The 18,620-nt window shown below is 49.6% G+C and overlaps 1 non-coding gene across 1 annotated transcript; it reads left to right on the forward strand.

Annotated features, from left to right (window-relative positions):
* The first annotated feature begins 17,844 nt into the window (after positions 1-17,844).
* Positions 17,845-17,951, forward strand: LOC135277374 (U6 spliceosomal RNA). The gene has a single exon (XR_010344982.1). It is a non-coding gene; the product is annotated as a U6 spliceosomal RNA (small nuclear RNA).
* The last annotated feature ends 669 nt before the right edge of the window (positions 17,952-18,620 follow it).

Below are 18,620 nucleotides of genomic sequence, written 5' to 3' on the forward strand. Positions count from 1 at the left end.
CATTACAGGCTGGGTGTAATCTTTTTTTTTTTTTTCTTTTGAGATGGAGACTCCAGCTCAGGCTGGAGTGCAGTGGCACAATCTCGGCTCACTGCAACCTCCGCCTCCTGGGTTCAAGTGATTCTCCTGCCTCAGCCTCCGGAGTAGCTGGATTACAGACGACTGTCACCACACCCAGCTAATTTTTGTATTTTTAGTAGAGATGGGGTTTAGCCATGTAGGCCAGGCTGGTCTTGAACTCCTGACCTCAGGTGATCCTCCCACCTTGGCCTCTCAAAGTGCTGCGATTACAGGCATGAGCCACTGTGCCCAGCTGTAATCTTAAATGCTTAAAAAAAAAACCCATAAAAGACTATGTTCATTGTTTAAAATCTAAAAAAATACAAACAGGTATAAGAAAAATAATTTTTAGATTTCATGATCTTTAAAGGATTTGTTTTGTCAAAACATTAGAAAATTTTATTCCTATTGTTATAAAATTTATTTTTTCACCAAATATTTTATTGCTGCTACCTCCCCCCGCTTTTTTTTTTGAGACAGGGTCTTGCTCCGTCACCCAAGCTGGAGTGCAGTGGCACAATCTCTGCTCACTGCAGCCTCTGCCTCCCAGATTCAAGCAATTCTCCTGCCTCAGCCTCCTGGGTAGCTAAGATTACAGGTGGGCACCACGCCCAGCTAATTTTTGTATTTTTAGTAGAGGTGGGGTTTCATCATGTTGGCCAGGCTTATCTCGAACTCCTAACCTCAAGTGATTCACCTGCCTTGGCATCCTAAAGTGCCAACATTACAGGCGTGAACCACTGCACCCAGCCAAGCTTTCGTCTTTATATGTCTTTAAGTAGTCTTCACAAGCATTATTGTAAAAGACTGTATAATATTCCATGTGCGACTATATTATAATTCATTACGCCATTCTCCTGCAGTGTCATGTTAATAGACATTTATATGGTTTTTGAAATTTTGCTCTTATAAATCTGTGACAAACATTGTTTGACATACATACATCTTTGCCCCCAATTCTGACAATTTCCTTGGATTAGATTCCTAGAAGGAGGCTTGCTGTGTCAAATGATTTTTGGGGGGCGGGGTTCTTAAAATATAACACCAAATTGCTTTCTAATGCATGAAGGTCCTGTTAGTTCATATCTGTGTCCACATGGAGTAATATATTTTTTAAAGTTTTGCTAACTTAATAGTATAAGCATGATTTATCATGTATTTTTATTTATTTGCGTTTTTGTGGGCATTAATTTGCATTTATCTTGTGAATTTTTCATGTATATTTTGTTAATTCTTCCATTGAGATTCTGGTTGTTTTCTTATCAATTTGATTGACTCTGTATATTCAGATCAGTCTTTCCGCCTTTTTATTATAAATGTTCTCAAGCTTGCATGAGCCTTTTTAGTTTTCTTTATTATGTTTGTGAGCATTTGAAAGATTCCCATTTTTCTTTGGTCAAATGTATTAATTTTTCTTTATCTCTCTTACTTTCAAGTCTTTAATCCTTCTAGAGCTTGTTTTCCCCCCCATTTTAAGAGTCAATATTTATCTTTGCTTTCTTCTGGATTTTTATGGCTTTGCTTTTTATGTTTAGCTCTTTAGTCCTCTGTAATTTATCTTGGAATCAAGTACGATGTGAAGATCTAAACTTACTTAATTTTCTAAATAGTTAAGCAATTGCCTTACCACCAGTTAATCAGTAATTGTTTTCTTTCCTTGCTGCTGGGAAGTGCCACCTTGTCATCTGCTGACTCTACATGTGTACCTAGCACGTTTATGTCCCAAACTTTGCTTTCAGGTTAGTTTTCTTTGTCCTCTTTCATTGACCTACCTAACAATTTTTGTGCTTCAACCATAGTGTTTGCTATAAGGATTATAACCTTGTATTATAATATTTTCTTGCAGAGATGGTCTCTTCTCATTTCATGTAATTCTCAAAATCTTCTTGGCTAGCCTCACCTCTTCATTTTTCCACATGAAAACTGGAATAATTTAGAAATTTAGAATAACTTGATCAAGGCCTAGATTCCATAGTTTAAAAATAATTGCATTACATTTATAGATTAATTTGGGGAAGAATGAACATCATTATAATATAAGTCTTGTAAGAGTTAGAGGATGTCTTATAATAATTATTATATGAAGACATAAGAAGGCTTCCCCTCTGAAAATATGTTGTATCACTCATTTATTTAAGTCTTTATATCTCTGGAATGTTTTATTATTTGCCCATGTTGTCCTGCTTCTTTACTGTTAAGGCAATTCATATTTATAATTTTGTGGCTATTATTAATGGTATCTTCTTTTCCAAACTTTTGTTTGTTTGTTTTTTGTTTTTTGAGACAAAGTCTTGCTCTGTCGCCCAGGCTGGAGTGCAGTGGCACGATCTCGTCTCACTGCAACCTCTGCCTCCTGGGTTCAAACGATTCTCATGCCTCAGCCTCCCGAGTCACTGGCACCACAGGGGTGCACCACCACACCCGGCTAACTTTTGTATTTTTTAGTAAAGATGGGGTTTCGCCATGTTGCCCAGGCTAGCCTCATACTCCTGGCCTCAAGTGATATGCCCGCCTTGGCCTCTAAAAGTGTTGGGATTACAGGCGTGAGCCACCGTGCCCGGCCTCTTTTCTATTTTCTTTTAAAAATAATTATATGGTGTTTTCTCATTTAACTTATTGATATGATGTCTTCTATTAGCAGGTCTCCTAATATTAAATCATGTCCATGTTCCAGGAATAAAAATTACTTGATCATGGCCCATTAATGTTTTCATTTAAGGCTGCATTTGCTTTGCTAGTATTTTATTTTGGATTTTTGTGTCAATATAACAGATTGTTAAGAAGGACAGATCTGGAATGAGGCTGCCTGGGATTGAAACCTGGACTTGCCACTTCTGGCTGTGTGTCCTTGGGCAAGTTCCTTACCTCTCTGATTCTCCACAAAAATGGGATAGCACTGGCATCCAGCTCAACTCCCAGGGTTATAAGAATTCAGTAAGAGCAATATGTATAAAGTATTTCCACATTTATCTCATCCAAACCTAACGACCCTGTGAATTAGGCATTGCCAGCTTCGTTTAATAAAATAGAAAACCGAGGCTCAGAAAGGTTAAGTGACTCGCTCCAGGTCACGCCTCTGGTGAATTGCTGATGAGATCTGTCTTCTCCACTTCTCTTTGCTGTCTCTCAGTAATTGAGAGACATTCGCTGTCCTTCAAAGAGCAAACCGTTCTACATCTGCTTGCCTTAGATACACAGTCTCCTTTGTTCTGAAGGACCGTATTTTCTTTGTCTGAAAAACTTCTACTTACCCTTCAAAACCCAGGTCAAATATCTCTTCCCCTGTGCAGATTTGGTGCCTCCTTGGAGGGTCCTTTAAGTTACCATGGCATCTAATGCTTACATTTTTGTACCTGTCACACCATTTTGCAGCGATTTCATCTTCCACCAGGGTCCTAGGCCTCCGAGTAGGGCTCACCCCCATCTGTTGAATCCAGTGGTAGGCTCCAAGTGAGAAGCAGTGTGGCCTGGGAGAAAAGGCCCATGTTTTGGAGATCAACTGGAATCTAATTTTTAGTTCTACCAATAACAACAACTTATCTTTCTCCTCCCCAGCATCATCTTCCTCTTCTGTGAAACAGGAATAATATCCCAACCTCATAAAGCAGTTGTGGAGATCGCACGTGGGTAAAGCCCTTAGCTCAGCGCCCAACACATAGTAAGTGCTCAGTAAACACTGTTCCTTCCTTTCCTCTCCTCTGACACCTCTTTCCCCACAGGAGAACCACAAGCCTCTGGGCCAGGGATCGTTTCCCACACACCTTTCTCCCCACTAGTATCTAGCACAAGCCAAATAAGAAACGCTTGTTGATCAAGTCTCCCCACAACCTTGTGAAAAAGGAAAGGATTTGTGTACCCATTTCACAGAAGATGAAACTGAGGCCCTAAGGAGAAAAGGACCTGCCTAAGGTCACAGAGGTGAGTAAGCAGCAGAACCGGCACCGGCACCTAAATTCCTCGACCTAATTTCCACTCAAAGACATTGTTTCTCTGTCCCTAAAATGGCTGCACTTACAGAAACGCATTCCTCCGCCGGGCGCGGTGGCTCACGCCTGTAATCCCAGCTCTTCGGGAGGCCGAGGAGGGGAGATCACGAGGTCAGGAGACTGAGACCATCCTGGCCAACATGGTGAAACCCCGTCTCTACTAAAAATACAAAATATTAGCCAGGCGTGGTGGCATGTGCCTGTAGTCCCAGCTACTCACGAGGCTGATGCAGGAGAATCACTTGAACTGGGAGACGGAGGTTGCAGTGAGCCGAGATCATGTATGACCAAGTATGTTACCCTCTTATAGCATTTGAGGGCTGAGCTCAGCACTGGGGCTGTGGCATCAGCCACTCCTGGGAAGAAATCCCAGCTCTGCCACTTTATGAGTTGGGTGATAAAAAACAAGCGACAGGATCAGGAGTTTTGTTTGACCCTTTGTTTTCCAAACTCAGCGACATCATGAACAACCCACGACCAGCGACAGCAGCACCAACAATCGGACTCACCTAGGAGCTTCAGGGGAAGCATCTTTATTCCTGCTTTTCAGTTGAGGAAAATCAAGGCAGCAAGATGCTAAGTAAATTGCCTGGATTTGCAGCCGCCGCGCTGCACGGAAGAGCGAGGTTGCAAACCTGGGCCATCTGGCTGCAGATGCTGCCTGGATTTTGTTTTGAGAGATGCGCTGGGGTTCTGAGCAAGCCCTTGTGGGTGTGTGAGACCCTTGCTGGATGACACGTGGCCCCTCTCCGTCCAGAGTTAACACCAAAATCTTCAGAGACACGAAAATCAAAGCAGCAGCCAGGAGCAGCGTGGCCCCAGGGAACTGAATGGCCGGGAGGCTGTGTGACCAAAGGCAGCAAGAAAATACCAGGCTCTGGCCAGACAGGCTTCGGCTCTGATGTCAGATCTTGGACTAGCTCCAAGGCCTGGCCCAGGGCGAGTCACCTCATCGTCAAGCCCCAGTTTCTTTGCCCACGAAATGGGATAATAATTAAGAGCTGCTATGAGGTTTGGCCTCCCTCGCTTTTTCATACCGTGCAGTCGGTCGCAGCCCAGGCTTGGCATTTAGCTCTGGGAGGAGGTCCTCTCCCCACCGCCCTTCCCCGCCAAGTCCTCAGGCACCTGCCTCATTCTTGCCAATGTCTCAACAGTGCTCTTTCCTCCTGTCTTTGATCTCCAAGCCACTCTGCCTCCAGGGTCTTCGTCTACTAGTGCCATTCCCCAGCCCGGAAGTCAGCAACTCCCCACCCCCACCCTGTCCTAACGCTGACCCCCTCCATGGGCACACACATGCGCCCACATGAAATGATTTTGACTTGGATTCTTCCAAAAGCAGAGTCAAGGCCTCAAGGGCAAGTGGTTCATCTGAGGGCTGTCGCAGAAAACACCAGCAGGGAGAAGGGACGTGAGAGTGAGAGGGAAGGCGCCCAGGACAGACAGGGGTGTTCTCAAGCCAGTGGCCGCTGTGGGTGCTGGGGCTCAACGTTCCTGAGGAATCCCAGGAAAGACTCTAAAACATCGATCTCAGAGCTGCGCCATTTGGGGGCCAGGAAACTGGGCTATGACTCCCCACGCTCTCACAAATCACTGGGTGAGGGCTGCTCCGCAGGGACGTCCATTCTTAGCACTAGCACTTTTTTGTTTGTTTATTTTGAGACAGAGTCTCGCTCTGTTGCCCAGGCTGGAATGCAATGACACGATCTCGGCTCATTGCAATCTCTGCCCCCTGGGTTCAAGAAATTCTCCTGCCTTAGCCTCCTGAGTAGCTGGGATTAAGGTGCGTGCCACCATATCCAGCTGATTTTTGTATTTTTAGTATAGACAGGGTTTCACCACGTTGGTTAGGCTGGTCTCAATCTTCTGACCTTGTGATCCGCCCACCTCGGCCTCCCAAAGTGCTGGGATTACAGGCGTGAGCCTCCATGCCCGGCCAGCACTACCAGTCTTTCTATGCCCAGGGGAGTGCAGATTCCAGTGACCACAGTTCGGTTCCAGCTGAAGGGATTCTGATGGTGGCAGATGGAAGCTGGCAAGACAAAGGGCCAGGGCAGGGCACTGATAGACTCTGCTACACCGGTGGGCCTCACACACGGAGGCCATTTGCAGCTCCTGGACGGCCTGATAAGCACAGTCTCCTGGGCCCCACCCTCCTCAGAGTGTCTGCTTCAGGAGTGCTGGGGTGAGCCCTGGAATCTGCATTTTTAACAAGTGCCTAAGTAGTATGCTGCCGGTTATCCAGGGTCCTTGGTGAAAACCACCATGCTACACACACACACACACACACACACACACACACACACCTGCCAAATAAAGTCCAAATGCCTCTGCCTAGTGTTCAAGGCACTCTGTCCTCTCCTCTACATACAGCTGCAGCCTATCCCCCGCAGGCCCCCTGCAGACACTGATGGCGTGCTTTGTACTGTCTCTGGAACCGACTCACTTCTTTCTGGCCACTACACCTTGGCTTGCTCTGTTCGCTGCTGAAATCCCCTGTGTCTGCCATTTCTGCCTCTGAGACTGTGCCTCTCCTTTAATTTCAACAGCTTACCTCTTCTCTTCAGTCCTTCCCTTGTCCCGACTCCCGCCCCTCCTCCACTTACTCTGGGCCTCTCCAGCAGCACTTGTGACTGTCTACCTTGTATCCCTAGGAAATAAGTGCTTGATTCATCCTCTTCATAACACCCTACAAATCACTTTGTCAAAGAAGATATCTTGGTTTTCAAAACCACCCTAAGACATGGGGAGTTGGGTGGTATGATTAGCTCTATTTTGCAGATGAGGTTCAGAGAAGCCAAGTAACTAGCCCAGGGCCACACAGCTGGAACTGGTTGGTCGGGCTTTGACTTTGGGTCTTCTAGGTGGAAATTCTGCATTCTGCTCTCCCTCTTGCCTCCTCCCTGCTCTGCTGGTAGCCCTTGAGGGCAGAGGCAGGAGTATCTTCAATCAATATTTGTTGGATGAGTGGTTGGGATGGGTTGGAATGAACTGGAATCTTCTTTGAGTTGTTCTCAGAATAGGCTCTTGTAGAAAAGCTTGGCCTTTGGTTGACAAAATGCCTAAGTCTTTCATGTTGCTTCAAAGAACAGTTACCCATCTTTGCCTCTAGAACCCAGAAGTGGCAAAGAATCCCTGTTTGGGCTCAGAGCACCCTTTCTCAAGCTGTGCTTCATCATGAACCAACATCCTGGAGCCATCCCCTTCCCCTGCCAGCAAGGCTGAGAAACTCCACGGTCAGCTTATCCTTCGAAGTGGCTGCCCCTGATGGTCTTCCCATCGTCCCAGACCCATCAGCAAAATCTCAGGAAATGTGATTGCTTCCAGTGAGCAAGGGATACCCATGACTTGTGACTTATTTCTTAGGGCAAGAAATACAGGGTCTTGGAGAGAGTGAATCAGAACAAGGGAGAAAAAGGGGTGGGTGGGTGGATGGTGCTTCTTGCAGGGATTGGCTTTTGGCTGCCATGTCTGGACAGAGGGCAACCCTGTTCATCATGATTGAAAAGGGAATTCAGTGTGAGGGGACCTGACCTACAGCCAAGAGATCTGGGCACACTTTATTCTCTGAGCCTGGGTCTACCTGGGTACCCTGCCTTCCTCAAAGGGTGATTTTAAGAACCAGATGAGATAATGGTTATAAAGGTAGTTTATACATCACAAAGCCTCATACTATATTAAAACCGTGTTTTTATTATACAGATGGGGAAGCTGATTTCCGTAGAAGTGACCAAGGACACACAGGCGATCAACACGCAGCATTCCCTGGGATATGCCTCACCACCCCGGGCTCCCAGCCTCTCTGTCCTGACAAGGGATGGAGCCCTGGGGTCTGGTGCTGGAGTTTCAGATCTAGTTCCACCTCTGGTACTAGCCTATCGTGTAATCTCGGGCCAGTTACTTCACGTCTCTGGAGTTTAGCGTCTTCGTGTTTTCTTTACAAAGAGCCCTCTTTCCTTACTTTCCTGATTGTCTTCCCTGCCGGCTATCTCATTTATAACATCTTTAGCTACCATCTTCCTTTCTGATCTCCAGTCCATATCTCCAGCCCCGTTTTTATTCCTTGCCCCAGAACCTACTGTATGCCTGTCAAACACTCATCAGGCACCAAATGGAACTCAGGTCTTTCCCCACAAACCTGAACCTCTTCTTGTATTTCTGGTCTTAATGAGTAATGTCATTTTGTGTGACTCAACCACATGACAGATGATGAGGAAACTGAGGCCCAGAGAGGCTAAGATAATTGCTCAATTTACACAGCAATTGGTGGGCAGAGATAGTCATAGGACTAGAGCTCAGATTTCCTGACTCCGGGCCGGATGTGCCATTCTACTCTCTTCCATTTCATTGGGGAGTGACTTGAAAATATTTTCATTGGTCTCTCAATGACAGGCTGGTGTTAGTCAAGACAGGCTGGGCCGTGGTGCAGTAACAATGAGCCCTGGCCTCTGGCATCTCAGTGGCTTAGCACTATAATGTTGATTCCTTTGTTATTATTATTATAATAATTATTATTTTGAGATGGAATCTCACTCCGTGGCCCAGGCTGGAGTGCAGTGGCATGATCTTGCCTCACTGCAGCCTCTACCTCCCAGGTTCAAGCGATTCTCTTGCCTCAGCCTCCTGAGGAGCTGGGATTATAGGCACCAACCACCACATCCGGCTAATTTTTGTATTTCAGTAGAGATGGGGTTTCACCATGTTGGCCAGGCTGGTCTTGAACTCCTGACCTCAAGTGATCCACCTGCCTCGGCCTCCCAAAGTGCTGGGATTGTTGGTGTGAGCCACTGCGCCTGGTCTATAATGATGGTGTCTCACTCATGGAAGGTCCAGTGTGGGTTGGGTAGCTATATTAGGGAACGCCAGGGAAACAGGATCAATAGAATCTGTCTATCATATATGTTAGACACGCACATGTGCGTACACACACATAAATTGGATCTGTAAGGAGATTTATCATCAGGTACTGGCTCACATGATTATGGAGGTTGAGCAGTTCCTTGATCTGTTGTCTACAAGCTGGAGACCCACGGAAGGCGTGGTGTAGTTCAATCATCTGAGAGCCAAAGAGCTGACGGCATAGATTCCAGCCTGCATTGGAAAGCCTGAGAACCAGGGGTGTCAAAGGCAGGAGATCAGTGTCCCAGTTCAGCAGGCGGCAGAGAGGGGCGAGTCCGCCTTTCCTCTACCTCTTTGTTCTAGTCAGGCCTTCCGTGGGTTGGAAGAGACCCACCTACATCAGGCAGGGCAAATGCGCTTCACTCAGCCTACAAATTCATACGCAAATCTCTTCCAGAAACACCCTCACAGACACACCCAGAAATCATGTTTCACCAGATATCTGGGCATCCAGTGATCCATTCAAGTTGACGCATAAAATTAACTATCACAGTAGCCTCCTTATTCTGTAGGTACATTAACTGAAGTACATAACCGGGACAGAGAGTGAGAGAGAGAAAGAAGAGATGCTGGCTCTTAGCTTCAATCTGGAAGCTACAGACCATCAGCCTGAACTAGCAACATGGTCCCAACCCTTTCACACAAGAGGCTGGGAAAGGGAGCGCGTGGCCATGCAGAGAGCGCGAACAGTCCTTGCTGCAGGTATTGACCTACCATGTGCCAGAGAGACCAAAACCAAACCACGCAAAGAAAAAAATACCCTCTGCTGTTGAGAAGGTCACTGCATCTAGGCTAGGCCCGGTATGCTTTTGGTGTGTAACTAAGAAAGGGCCCCACCCTGAGGATGCCCTGAAGGAATCTGGGGCCTGCATGCAGATGATGGCCATGGCTGTGGAGAGATCTCAGCTGGAGAGGTGGCCGTGGAGCAGGGCTGGATGAAGGGCAGTGGGCTGCAGAGATGAGAAGCAGAGGGGAAGGTGGTGGGGAGGAGGGAGGAGGAGGAGGAGCATCCTGGAGACCTGGTGCATCTAAGCCAAGGTAAGCCCCATAAGGCTGCTCTCAGCTGGGGTGGCTTGCTGGGGGCCGGCGCTGCCCCTGTGCTGCAGAAAGACCTCAGAGCCCTGCGCTCTCTCAAGGGATGGGCTGGGAGGCAGAACTTGACGGGGCCTGTTAGAGATGTTACAGGCCCAGTGCGGGAAGCTGTTTTGATTAAATTTGGGAGCATAATTGCAGGGTTTGTGCTGCGGTCTCATTATGGCTTTTTAAATCTTGTTAACCTCTCCTCCCCATCTCCCAGCCCCCCTCGCTTCCCTCTGCAACCACAGGCTGTGGCCTTAGAACAATACCAGGAATAGTTTCTGTCTCTCCGTCACGGCTTTCTCCTCCTCCCCTAGACTGGATCCTAGAGGCCAGATGGACTGAAGGCAGGAAGCAGGGAGGAAGCCCCGGTGAGCCGAGTGGGGATTTCATGTGGCTTAGTCACCCGGAGTGCCTCTTGGGTCAGTCCCCACGCATCCAGCAGGGTGGAGGGTGACATGAAGGGGTATTTGGCGTGATTTTTAGTGATGGTATGAGTGAGTGGAGATTGGCTTCTGGAATTTGAGAGTGACTGGAAGAGACGGGCCAGGGAGGGGTCGGCAGTGGCCTGGAAGGTTAGGAGGAAATGGAGAACGAGGGACGAGCTTGGTGTGGGCAAAGGTGCGAGGTGCAACCTCTGGACAGGGATTGCATTAGGCAGGAGAGGCCAGGCTGTGGCATAGTCATGGATAAGCCCTGCCCACTCAGCGGCTTCATGCAATAATGGATTACGCTTCTCGTTCTTGGAAAGTCTCAGTGGGCTGAGCACAGAGGGATGGCTCAGTGTGGCCGTGGAGTCATGGTGGACTAGGAGAGTGAACTGTTTGGTGCCCAGGGAGGGCGTGCTGGCAGATGAGGCCAGGGCAAGGGGGCACGGTGGGGTATGAGGGCCTCCAGGCCTCTGCCTGCCATGCTGCAGTGGTGTGGCATTGGGCTGTGAGCTCCCCTGGGGAGTGGATGCCACTCCCAGTGGGGCTGAGGGGAGAGGGTGTTGCCTGGGGAACCAGGGCTGAGGCAGCAGCCTGGGCTGCAGGGAGAGGGTGGGGAGCCTGGCTCCACCCCTGCAGCTGTCTCTCCTCAGGGGCTCTCCGGCCACTCCTCTTCTCCCTCTGCTTCCCCTCCCACCTCATGACTCAATCGCTATCTTCAGCCCTAACTCTGTCCTGAACTCCCCAAGCTTCGCCAGTCACCTCCCTTTAGGGTGATGGCACTTTCAGCCACCCAGAGTGTAGGCCTCAACCCTTCGGTCACAGATGGTGGCCCCCACCCCATCATCCAAATGTTGATTCTGTGGATTCCTCCTGCTCAATATCCCTGGAATCTTCGTCTTCAGCTGCCTCCACCCTTCCCTGTCCTGCGCCATCTGCTCGCTGCTGGGCCATGTGGTCACCTTCTCTCTGGTCTTTCAGCAGCTGCCCTTGCACCCTCCACCCCCCAGTTCTTGACGCTGTAGCCATAGAGGGTTATTCCCAAAATCTGGTCAAACAGCTCTCTGCTTCAAACCCTTCTGTGGCTCCCTCCTGGCCCCCAAGGTCCTCCACCCACAGGTTCCTGCCTATCTCATCTCTAGCCCCTCAAGCATCTAGGTGGCCTAGCAAACCAAGTCGTCTGAATGCGTCGTGCTTTTATGTGGTTCTGAGCAGCGTCGTGCACGGAGCTTAACTAGTCCTCAAATGCCACCTCTTTTAGGAAACCCCTCTGGCTCTCACAGATAAAGCAATCTCCTCCATTCTTTCAGCACTTTGCCATAGTCCCCACTTTCTAACCTATATTGCAGCAAATGATGTCCATGTTTCCTCTGTTCCATCCACAGCAAGCTCCTCCTGGGCAGGGCCATCCTATTCCCCACCAGCGTTCCCGCCCAGGTTCCATAGCCGGCACTCGGATGGGGTGCAGGAGGGCCCCCACCTTACTGAATGAGTGAGTGAATGAGAGCTGCAGCTGGGGCTGGGCTTTCTGCGGGGAAGAGTGACCAGGAACCAAACACTGGGGAACCTTTAGGGCAGAGCCTGGGCGTCAGAGCTGAGGCTTGTTGAACGCTTCCAGAGCTTCAGACACTGCTGGGCAGGGTCTGTCCATCAGAAGACAGAGAAGGCTGGGTCAGAGGAGGAGGAGGAGTGATGGGCTGTGGGCAAGCAGCACACTGCCTCCTGGCAGGGTCCTACTCACGTGGTCGGTGGGGGGCGGGTCACGTGCGTGGACAGCTCCCTTGGGGAGGGAGCTGAGCCAGATGTGGGAATGTTGTCCTCTCCCAGTGCTGTCCTGGCAGTGCGGGGCTGTGTCTCAACAGCCATCTTAGGAATCACTGGCTTAGTTCTTCACGGCCCAGGGGAGGTCCCAGGGGCATTTTCCAGAGCAAAGGGACAAGGGCAGCTAAGCCATGGTCCCCACTCTGTGCCAGAATGCTCATTCCATCCATGGGGTCCTCTGTCCATCAAGGTGTTTGCCTCCTGCTCCTCAGCCTGTCTCTTGCCTCAGCCCAGAAAGCCTCTTCCTTCATGCATTGAGCCAGGTCTTACCCACCTACAAGGCCTTTCTTCTAGGAAGATTTATGGGACTTCCCAACCTCCTCCCGCCCTGTCAGTGCCAGCATATTGGCCTATTATAGCTGCACGGCTGTCTCAGGGAGACCCAGCAGAGGAAGCAGAGAGCAAGCTCTCTCTCTCTGTGGCCCCAAGAGCTGTCCTCTCCGCACATTTGTGAAACTGAGCTGGCGTGGTAGGATGAGGGCTGGACGGGAGTCAGGACACCTAGCTCCTGCACCTGGCTTTGTTGAAGGCTGAGCAGGCTACTTTCCTCTCTGATACTTTGTTTCCCCATCAGTAGAATGGAGAGGTTGGGCCGGAGCGTCTTGAAGGGCCTTACAGCTCTAATATCAACATCACTGAACACAGAAGCCTACCACGGCAGCAGCTGGTTGATGAGAGCCCAAGGAATGGTCCTTGGTTACCCCAGGCAGGGTCATCTGACCAGTGTCCCAGGATGGTGGGGCCTCGTCAGGGGTGCAGATTTTCAGTGCCAGGCCCAAGATGCTGACCAGGAAAGAGGGAGCAAAGGTTACTGAAGGTCAAGAGCAGAGCAACAGATGAAACCAATGGCCTGTGTTTGCCAATCCAGGTTGGGGTGAGAGGGCAGAGAGCTCTGGGCAACCTGGCCAATCAGAATGGGCATGACTCTGGAGGTCTGGGTTCGAGCTGGGCTTCACCACTGCAGTGATAGGACTTTGGGTTGGTCATTTAAATACCTCTGGGTCCAGGTTCCCACTGCAAAGTGGGGGAGAACAATACCTACGTCACAAGGCTGTTGTGAGCATTAAATGTCAGCACATGTGTGAAATGGTTTGGTAGCATCTGAGCTCAGCGCATCATAGGTGCTCAATAAACCTTCATTCTTTCCCTCCTCCTCCCCTCTCCAGTTTCCATCAAATACATTTGCTGATCCGACACCAGTGAGCCATACAAGGGTGTATGTCAGGCCTTCCATGCCACCTGCCAAGGTGTGCGCTCAGCAGCCGCGGTCCCAACACTGTGCTGTGCTTGGTATCTTGGGGGTATCTGGTGTGGTGTTTTCCTTCCAGGCACTTAGCATCTGCTGGAGAGACAAGACCACACTCACACTCAGGCAAACTACTAAGAAATGGATAAATGACATTTCTCCATTACCTGTCTTTGTTGTAGGCCTGGGAAAGTCAATGTCAATGTCATTGTCCCAAGAAAGGGATAAATGACATTTCTCCAAAAAATGACCCATGGATAATTCAGAGCATGGTGGTCCCATAAGAACCATAAGCATTAGAGAGAAGGGGGTTCGGGAAACAGGGTTCAGTCTGGATGGGAGTAACCAGAGCAGGGGAGAGGCCACGCTGCCTGTGGCCAGCTGGGTTGAGAGTAGCTGGGCTAGAGTGCGACTGGGATGGGTTAGACATGGGCCGACTGCTGAGGCCAGACGGTCTCCAGGGCATAGTGAAGCTAGGGCTCAGGACGTGTTTCTGTGGGGAGAGCCCTGGAGTGAGGGGTTGCAGGAGTCCAGCTCTCACGGCTAAGCCTCCTGAACTCAGGTATGTGGAGCCTGATCTTCTTCCAGGTAGCAGGCGGACAAATGGCCTTTCAACTTCTGCCAGGATTGGCTGGAATAGGATGGAGCTGATAAGAACCATTGTGGACTATGAGGAGATAGGAGGGTGGGGCTGGGGCCAAGGTGGGGGCTACTCCCTGGACAGAAATTCAACTCCACCTCCGTCTGTCATGGACCGCCCCTGGCAACACAAAGGCCAAGGAAATGGAATTCACATGTGCTGAGCACCTACATGGTGCCAAGCCCATACCTGGCACTTCACCTTCAGAAGCTCATTTTCCCCATGCTGGCCCTATTCTCTTCAGATCTCAGATAAGGGAAACTGAGGCTCAGAGGGGTCAAGGCCCAGAGTCTTGCAGAGAGTGATAGATTGGAGCCCTGTGCTCTTCCTCCTGTACCACACTGCATCTCCATGACTTAAAGGTTCACTCTAAGTCTTAGCATGGACTCCAGCTCTCTGCCATCTACCTCCTAGACTGAAACTCAGCCCGTCGCAGTGGAAAGGCTGCACTATGCCCTAGGGCCTGTTCCTCATTTCATCAGCCACTGCCCTGCTAGATCATGCCCGGTTACACATGCAGCCTCCTGGAGGGCAGGGGCTGGGTCTCATTCCTGGACCCAGCGCAGCCCTGGCACAATTGCCAGGGCAGAAGCGATTCTGGTAATTAGAGTGAGTGGTGAGTGGAACTACCCCACCCAGGCGGGTGTGTTTCTGGAATCCATGGATAAGGTGTTTGCTGACAAGTCTGGGAGGGAGAGAGGGAGGGGCGAGGGACTGCCCACCTCCCTCGAGCAGGAATTCCTCCTAACGGGCTGAGTTCTCAGCTGATGAGAGAAATGTTGGACAGGACCCTAACAAAAGAAGGCTCTAGCTGCAGCACGGGAGTGAGTAATTAGATGCTAACTCATTTGCATTTCACAGGAGAGTCAGGGATGTTGGGGAAACAAAGCTGCAAAGATGAAAGGCCTCTTGGAGAAGGGAACGCTGGGGACAAGAAGCTCAGACGGAGCCAAGGAGGCGCGGTGGCGCAGGTGTGCTGCGGGCATTCAGTGGCACGGATGGCGGGATGGGGGCAGAAGGTCTGAAGGTCCCTGCCATGCCCTCGAGGGCTCCAAACAGCAGCCTGGGCTGCCTACCAGTGCCCTTGGGATGCTTTTTTCTTTGCGTTTGGAATGACCAGGAGGGAGACGGCAAGACACTGAGACAGAGGCCCATAGGTCCTCTCGATTTCTAGAGTAGGGGTTAACAAGGTTTACCTGTCAAGGGTCACCTGGTAAATATTTTAGGCCTTGAGGGTCGTACCCTGTCTGTCACATATTCTTCTTTGTAAAAGGTACAAAAATCGTCCCTAGTTCTAGGAACCAACCAAAACAGACCACTGCTGGCCTTGACACCTGGGTCTGGAGCTTCCCTCTCAAGACAGAACGTAAGGCCCAATATCCATTCTGCATTTCTAACAAGTTCTCAGGTGAACACAGAACGCACTTTGATTATGGAGGGTCTGAGGTCGCTCTGTAGCATGGGGTCTGCACTGGGAGGCCAGCCATCTAGGAATTGCTGAAGGCCTTGATGGAAGGCGCCTGCCTTTTTGCAGAACTCAGTGGTAGCCTTGGGTCCACACACTTGGAGTTCCCTCCCGAGAAGGCCCTGCTGCCCATCTGCAGGGAGCGGGGCAGGCAGGCAGCCCCAGCTGTCAGCTCCTTCAGGGTGTCTGCCTCAGCTGCAGACACCCACCTCCTTTGAGGTCATGCCCTCCCCGGGGTAGCCTGTGTCTGGTGACTGAGCACAATGGGAGTGGAAAGTCCTGGCTACTTCAGCTAGACACAGGATGACTCCTTGCCAGACACTGGGGCTTGGTCACACCTGGTTTGCAGTTTGCTTTCAATCTCCCTCAGCCTAATCCATCTCCCCTTTCCTTTCACTGGTGTAGATCTTTAATAAACCCCTGGTACTCCAAACTCCCTCCCAGAGTTCACTCCCAGAGAACCAGCCTGTGACACAGGCAATGGGAACACATCCTGGCTGGGGGCAATGGTGACCACAGGTTGGGGATTGTCACCAGCAAGATTCGCCTGGGGGCCACTACACATCACTGCAGAAACTAGAGGCATCTCAGGGCTAAGACCTCTCAGGGGTCCCAGCATGGCCAGGAGGAAGCAGGGCAGATGGAAGCAGGAGCACAGTGGTGCGGGGTCTTCTAACCTGGATGTGCTGTGTGGCTCTGTGCAAGTCACTGCTGCTCTCTGAGTCTGTATTTCCTCATAAGTAAAATGGGCCTCATGAGCCATTCTCCTGGCTGTTTTTTCCTGTGGCTTCTGTAATAAATCACCCCAAACTTGGTGGCCTAAACAACAGAGGTTTATTATTTCACAGTTCTGGGGGACAGAAATCAAAAATTGGCATCAAGGGGCTAAAATCAATGAGTCAGCAGCGCCATGCTTCCTCCGGAGGCTTTAGGGGAAACTTTATTCTTGCTTCTTCCAGATTCTGGGAGCTGCTAGCATTCTTTGGTTTGTGGCCTCATCACTCCGATCTTCAATACCAGCATCTTCAGCCCCCCTCTCTGTTCTCACTTCATATCACTGTCTCTCTGTGTGTCAAATCTCCCTGTGTCCGTCTCTTGTAAGGACACTTGAGGTGGCATTTAGGACACATCCTGATCATCCAGAATAATCTCCCCATCTCATATTCTCTAACTTAATGACATCTGCAAAGATTTTTTTTTCCTCCAAATAAGGTCACATTTACAGCTCCGGGATTAGGACCTGCTGTCTTTGGGAGCCAGTATTCAGCTGACTCGTCTTGCCATCTGTCTCCTTTGCAGGCTTTTCGGCTCGGCTTGAGTCCTCCTTCCTGAGCTGTAGCTCTAGATGTTGGCCCGTACCACTTGCTTGCACAGCTCAGATGTTCTCATTCTGCCAAAAATTATTATTAATGTATATTGATTAAATATATGGCTGCTCGGCTCACACTGCTGGTTTTATTGGCAACCTCCACAACTAATATTTACTGAGCACATACTGTATGCTCCGTGTTTTAGTCGAATTATCATCCTTCTGCCCAAGGAGGTAAGTGCTGTTACAATCCCCATCATGCAGGTAAAGAGACCGGGGCAGAGAAGTGAAATGACCCACTGTCCGCTGATGTGGTGCTGGGATTCCCGCTCTGGTGGTCTGAGTGAAGGACCTTCTCAGCCCCTACACATACTGCCTCCCCAGCATGACTAGGGCTTCTCTTTGGAACTGCTTACAAAGTCCAGTTGTTTTTGGACTTTGGAGCAAGTTTCTTATCAGATTCTACACATTACAGGCATAACACAGGAAAGACTGTTCTAGAATGCTGAAGATCCAAAACTAAGAGCCAGGGAATAAGGTTCGTTTGGGGGCTGCGTTTGTGACCTCTGCTGTCAAGCTGAGCCCGGCGGGCAGGGGAGGAGGTGAGACTCTCCTCTAACCCTTTGACAGCACATCTCAGCGGCTCTTAATTACTCTTCCAACTTTGAACTGCTGGGGACTTGGAATGTCACCCTTGTTCCTGTTAAACGTTTAGGTTCAGCTACTTATTCATTAGCAAATGAGCAGCGCACGTTGCTAGTCATAGACGATTGTATTTATGCTTTGTCCTGACTTTAATTTCAGACCCTAGAAGTACTTACATGTAAAAAATTGTGTCAGTCTATGGAAGAAAACTGCAGTGGACGGGCGTTGACAAATGATTATCTTGTGTGTAAGGGCTTCTAAAACCATAAATGTGCTCGCTTCAGCAGCATACATACCAAAAAGTTGGAACAATACAGAGAAGATTAGCATGGCCCCTGTGCAAGGACGACGAAAATTCATGAAGTGTTCCATATCGATTTTTTTAAGCCCCATAAGTGGCAAAGTGGATTGGCCCCTTTAAGAGTGTTGCCGTCAAGAGGGAACTGAATTTTACAAACAAGCATGCGAGCAGACCTCAAGTTAAAGGGTATGAAGCTGGTCTACACAATCTTATTTCTCTGGATAGAAAGAGCAGCAGGCGCAAATGGGCTTGAAGGGTTTGGGGGCATGTAGAATTTGCCAAGCTGGTGCCAAGAATGGATGTAGGCACGTGGTAGGAGGGGTCATGGTAGGAGGAGTGGCGATGCAGGCATGCTGCGGGCATTTGGTGGCACAGGTGTGGAGATGGTGGGACAGGGGCAGAAGATCTGAAGGTCCCTGCAATGCCCTCGATGATGCCAAGCAGCAGCCTGGGCTGCCTACCATTGCCCCTTGGATACTTTTTAACTTGCATTTGGAATGGCCAGACTGAGACAGAGATGCATGGATACTCTGTTTTCATCTGAGAGTATCCATCTCCTGGAGACTCTCCATCAGCCATGAGAGGGGACTTTCTAGACCACACCAAGGGCTTGGACTTAATTCTCAAGGCCACAGGGCACCTCTGCAAGATTTGAAAAGTGACATGTTTATGTGCTTTAGAAATATTGTTCTGGCTGTGATAATGGCCCCAGCAAGAGGTGAGGAGGGCCTGTATTCCCAATGATA

Source organism: Aotus nancymaae, unplaced genomic scaffold, assembly GCF_030222135.1.
Source record: "Aotus nancymaae isolate 86718 unplaced genomic scaffold, 86718_ANA_hifiasm-v0.15.2.pri h1tg000003l, whole genome shotgun sequence".
NCBI lineage: Eukaryota > Metazoa > Chordata > Mammalia > Primates > Aotidae > Aotus > Aotus nancymaae.